Source organism: Mixophyes fleayi, chromosome 2 (assembly GCF_038048845.1).
Source record: "Mixophyes fleayi isolate aMixFle1 chromosome 2, aMixFle1.hap1, whole genome shotgun sequence".
Lineage (NCBI taxonomy): Eukaryota > Metazoa > Chordata > Amphibia > Anura > Limnodynastidae > Mixophyes > Mixophyes fleayi.
In genome coordinates, this window is record NC_134403.1 from 290,702,549 (window position 1) to 290,708,548 (window position 6,000).

Sequence of the window (6,000 nt, forward strand, 5' to 3'; positions counted from 1 at the left end):
CGGTCAGCTGTCTTCTGATTCCACTGCCACCAATCAGGAACTATCACACACTATTTAAGGGAGGCTCTGGCGCCATTAGAGTGCCAGAGTATCAAGGTCCACTTATGCTCCAGCCCTCCTGAATTTTTCCCTACACTCTGTTTTACCTCCTGGCTACTGACCCAGCTTCACCTGACCCTGCTTTTGGATTCTCCTTTGGCTTGCTTAGATTTCCTGGTTTGACCCCTGTCTTTCTGACTCTTGTCAGATCTTGCCTGATCCTTTTGTACTTCATTTGCCCGAAAGGTTTGACCTCCAACTGCATGACTACACCTGTTCAACTACTGCTTCACTGGTGGCTAACTTGGAGGGTCAGGCCCTGCGAGCATCCTGCAGCAAACTCCAAACCCTCTTGCAGAGGCACATTAGACTCCTAGCTTAACAGCTTCAACACCAGCAAGTAGACTTCACTTCTAGCAGATCCGTGACAATAGCTTGGTGAAAGTCCTTGGGAATGTTGCCAGACCACAGGGAAGACAGGTGAACGGGATATGCTGTCATATGACACAGAACCCAGGGAATATTTGCTAATGAACTGCAACAAGGCTATGGAAGTAAACATCCTGAAGATCTATGGAAAATCCCCTTTGCATAACTCAACTTGAAAGTAGAGAAAAATATGTCCTGCTAACAACACATCAATTTATACCAAATTAGGTATTGAGTCCATGAAGTCCAAATGTATGTGCATTGCACAGGATGTACAGGTGTTTGTTAAAATCTCTAACTAGTATAATCTAATGAAAGGCAAAAATGAGTTGTAAACCAAACATAATGTAACCCAAAGCCAATTTATAAATCAAACAAGAATGTACAAAAACGCTATTTTATCAAAAACATAAAATCAGATAAATGCAAACATTTAAAAAGTACTGCAAAATAGACCCTGTAATTAGATGATATCATGGCATTACAAATATTATGTATCAAGAAATGTGAAAATATGTTCAATTAATATATATAAATAGGTCCAGCTAAGTAATTAACAATAAAAAAAGTTTATTTAAACACTACTTTTTTAAATTATTATAGGCATACTTGCCAACTTTAGAAAAACCATTTCAGGGAGATTGTGGAAGCCACACCTAGGCGCCGTCTAAGGGCGTGTGTCCTGCTTCACCCAAAGAGGTTGTCAAGCCCCCCACCCATGTGTGTATCTAGTGCAACCCAGGAGTGTATATATCGGACCCCTCTCACTCCTCCCTCCACCATTCTCACCACCTTTCCCCCACTTTATTTCTCTCACAGACCCTCTAACGCTCCCTCCTCCCCTCTTTCTGTTTTTCTGTCTGTCCCCCAATTCCTTTCACCTATTCCTATCTTCTCCCAGGACTCTTTTTCTCTCACCTCATTTCTCTCCCCCACCTCCACTCTCTCAGCCCTCTCCCCATTTATATGTCTGTAGCTGTGGAGTGCTGGTCATAATAGTTTGTTGTACAGAAGCTGTTATAAGTGGAAGTTGGATGTGCAGATGCGATAGTGGTCTGTAGAAGGTGGGTGATGAGCTGAGTATAGATAAGTGGCTCCTGAACTGTACCCTCTTCCCATTTATCTCTCCTTCATACTGGGCGAGGCGAATGGGCAGAAAGTAATTAATGGCTACACCTAAAGCTGAAGAGTGGTGGCCATTTTCTTGTAGTCACCACTCTTCAGCATAGCAAATCCTGTGTTTTCACTGCTTTGACTCCCCACCGTTTCCTGTTGGCCCGGCGTAGGTAAGATTGCTAGACTCTCCGCTATTATGGGAGTTTCCCGAACATTCTGGGAGATTCGGCAAGTATGCCATTAGGTTTGCTTGCGGTATTCAGCTTATTGTTGCTTTTCTTTAGATTATTAATGCAATTTTTTTGCATTTTCTATGGATCCAGCTAGATCCTCTCATGAGCAGTTAAAACTGAATCCCCCAACAATTGCAGACATCTTGATACACCACACTACAAAACATATAATTAAAAACAGGCACAAATCTACAGATAGTCACATTATGTCTGATTTTTACTTACACATTATACTTTTAATAAGATGTCGGTTGTGTACTTTTTTAATTAAGTGCATTTATAGTATATGTGCACATATACCAGTGTAACAAAACCATTAATATGTACAAATGTAACAGCTGTGATAAAAACAGACCATATGTTCCATTATTCTCAATACTTAATTAAGTCATCAATGTGATTCCAATAAGCAGTACTTGAGGGGAAAAAAAGGAAAAAAATGTAATTAAAGAAGTAGTCCAGTGAGAAGGAACTGTATGAATCAATGTTTTACATTTTGGCAACATTCACATTCCTATGATGCACCTTTAATGTGCACTATAAAAAAGTATCTCTGCAAACCCATTCCAAAAATAGAATGAGATTGTATGTCTGCATGACATGATGATGATGATGATGACAGACAGATTGATCTGCATTTTTTTCTAGAAAACAAATAACCAAATAACCCTCACTGTCTACATGTTTAATTACAAATGTCTACTATATTTTTTCTTATATATCTTTATTACATGACATACTTTTCTTTGGTTTCTTTATCATCTAGCTATCTTAATATTTTTTTTTTCATTTCAACATTTTAGTTTTCCTATAACAGTCGGCTAACTGATGCTGCCCAGTACATTCAGAAGTTAATGTAAACAGCCCATTGTGAAAAAAACACATAATACAATTGTAAACAAAATTTTTTACAAAATCATCATGGAAATGAGCATTTAAATGCCTGGAAACAGGATATGCATATATTTGACTCAACCAATGTTTTTTCTGTATTTAGCTAAGAAATATAAATAGGACAGGGTACACAATACAGATTTCTTACCCGATAATCGTGCTAATCACACGATAAATGACCGTTTGGTCCGATATCACATTAGTGTGTACGCTCCATTGATCATGTTTTATCATTCCAAAGCACATCGTATAGTTTGACTTGATTTTATAAGCGAACTATAAATCTCTGTAAACAATCTAACAATGTTGTTCCAATTCTGCAGTTTGCATGAACTCCTGACCAGCAGTGTAGGCAGATCTCCACAGAGTTTACAGAGTCACAATCTTTTGAGCCGATGTTTAAAATAGATGAAGAGGACAGATCTGAAGGTAAATCTTGTAAAACTTGTATAGTGTGTGTTTAAGTTTAATAATTAGATGAAAGTGGTAATCAGCAATTTTTGTACACTAATATTGGTTGCGATGCGATTAGTACGCAATAGAACAATTACTCTAGCAAATAACAACATGCAAATAAGTTTAATCTAATTATTTCAGTTAATATAAAATATAATGTGGTGAAAAAGGTAATTAATGTATAAAACATGTTAATTACATTGAGTTTGGTTTCAATCTGTTCGCAATTGCATGAGAACATTTCTGGTAGTATTTATGAAGCGTTCGCACACTGCGAACGCTAGTTATAACTAATATTTTTATTCATACACCAAACAGCAACTCCGGAGATTCCATAAGAGATTCCAGTTTATATAGGTCCAGGGGCGGGAGCCTGAAAAAGGACACCTCGCCACACATGGAAAGATGACCCCCACCTCAAGGAACAATGGACAGAGGAATCAGCCAATGGAGCGCCAAGTTCTTGGGAGGTCATGAACTATCGACCTATGGATGTGGACCTTAATACTGAGCAGGGGCAGGCTGGACTGGGGAACTGGAGGCATCTGCCCTCCTGGCCATTCCCATAGTGGGCTACCTTGGGCATGGTCACTGGGCCACCTGTATTTTTTGTCCTTTAATGTTGCCTAATGCGTGGACCAATGTTCTTAATAGGCTGCTAATTCGAGTCTTATCCCTCTGGGCTAACATTTGCCAGTCCTTCCCTGATATTGTGTCTGTGTATCTTTGTGATGTCACTGCTTTTTATGGCTGTGTATAAATGTAAATGTATACATTTTTCAATTCTGGCTTTGGAAACCAGAGCGTTCTGATAGAAGCCTGTTGTCGCTTCCGACCGCACAGGCGTATGCATGTGATAGTTTGCCCTATAATCTATTTTGCAAATAAAACTTTTGTGCATTGGAACCACAGTGGTCACATCGGAAAACCGTTACTTCATACGATACATACAGACGTATCTTGTGTACACATGAATCAGCATGCTGATCGGGACTTTCAGTCATTGGTAAAATTTGTTAACAATATCACATTGGGAGAAATTTTCGGAAGTATGAACCCAGTCAAAGTTTAATGTCTTGAAGATATTTTACAAATTGACATTCAATATTTATAGAGTAAAAAAGGGCGAATCTCATTTTATAGGATGTGTTCTGTAATTTATTGCAAATTTTAAGAGCTAACATCGTTCTTACATATTTTGCATGCTCAAATACATATTTATGCATTCATATCAGTAGGCTGAATTGCACATCATTGGGGTTTGCCCACAGAAAATACCCCATAAACACAGCGACACCATGGGCCTAATTCAGAGTTTTTGCACTCCAAATGTATGCGTGAAGATTCTAACACAAAAAAAACTCCTCTTGCATGTATATGTTGAGTCGCATGCATATCAAAATACGTCAAACTTTAAAACAACTGTATTTCTGCATCTGTCAGGCATACAATAGTGTATACTTACGCCAACAATAGTGTAGAGATGGTGCTTAACAATATTAGGAGGTCGGTGCCAGCAGCATCATTGCCCTGTGCCCTGGCAATGGCTTATATTCAGAGGAGCTCCTGACAGAAAAACACAGCCGTAACCAGCAGGGAGTGCAGAGATGACATTATCCTACTTTACTATACATTAATACATCAAATGGAATGAAATAATAAAATATTAACTTAAGTTTAATAAAAATAAAACATACATTAATATGTAAACCATTATTACATTTTAAGAGTGCTTTATAATATATACTGTACTGTGGATGTAATCAGTAAATTAATTTTCTTCTGTTTCTGTTCACATTTGTGACAACCAAATTGTCACGTATTCACTACAATAAAACATGTTGAGCAACCACAACTACTGAGTTTTATTTTGTCAGCATAATGTTGCCACACGCTACAAAACAGTTAACCTTTAGTACTACAAATAAGTTGATCAGTATAAATGCTAATTTTCTTACAATCACAGCATAAATAATAATGATGAAAGCCATTATTTTGGCATATTGATTGGAATATAATTAATTGAAATGTATTTCACATTGTCTTATGCAATATTTCCTACTTTACCGGAATGTCTGGGAGACAGTGCAGGGATTTACAGCAGTGGTATGGTGGAGCTTCAGAAGATGGACATCAGTGTAACCATTATAAACTTGCTCAGGTACAACCAATGACCTTCCAGATCACACAACAGGCTAATTGGCCACCACTTGACATCAACTGTAGTGGTTTTGATTTCTTCAGAATAAAACTGGCTATTCCTTGAGGATTCAACTACTAGTAATGCATGGTAAGGCTAAGAATTCACCATGGTTGGAAAGGTGCTTTCAAAAGGGCTCTGGAATAAAGTTGTGGAAAGATTGAGATTGGTAGGTCTGTGCATGTGACAACTATCTCACAAGCTTTACCTGTATGGCAGGTTGGCAAAAAAGAAGCCTCTTCTCAAAAAGTGCCACACTCAGCCTCATTTGCACTTTCCAAAAAAACACTTGGAAAATTCTTATACCATGTGGCATTAAGTTGTATGGTCAGATGAGACCAAGACAGAACTTTTTGGATTGAACTCAAAGTGCTATGTTTGGCGCAAAGCACACCATACCTATTGTGAAGCATGGTGGTGGCAATATTATGTTGTGGGGGTGTTTCTCTTCAGCGGGGACTGGGTGATTGGTCAGGATTGAAGGGAAGATGGATGCTGCCAAATACACCCAAATTTTTTAGGAAAACCTGTGGCCCACTGCTAGACAGCTGAAGATAGGCAGCACAACAATGACCCTAAGCATACCGCAAAGAAAATAACACGGCACCTTAAGGATAGGAATGTGAATGTCCT

At 38.4% G+C, this 6,000-nt stretch overlaps 1 protein-coding gene across 1 annotated transcript in view; it reads left to right on the forward strand.

Annotated features, from left to right (window-relative positions):
• SLC35A5 (solute carrier family 35 member A5) overlaps positions 1–1,085 on the forward strand; it is a 315,996-nt gene extending 314,911 nt beyond the window's left edge. The window contains exon 9 of the transcript XR_012688160.1: positions 1,072–1,085. The gene's annotated coding sequence lies outside the window, so the exon portion shown is untranslated. The remainder of the gene's footprint in view (positions 1–1,071) is intronic.
• The last annotated feature ends 4,915 nt before the right edge of the window (positions 1,086–6,000 follow it).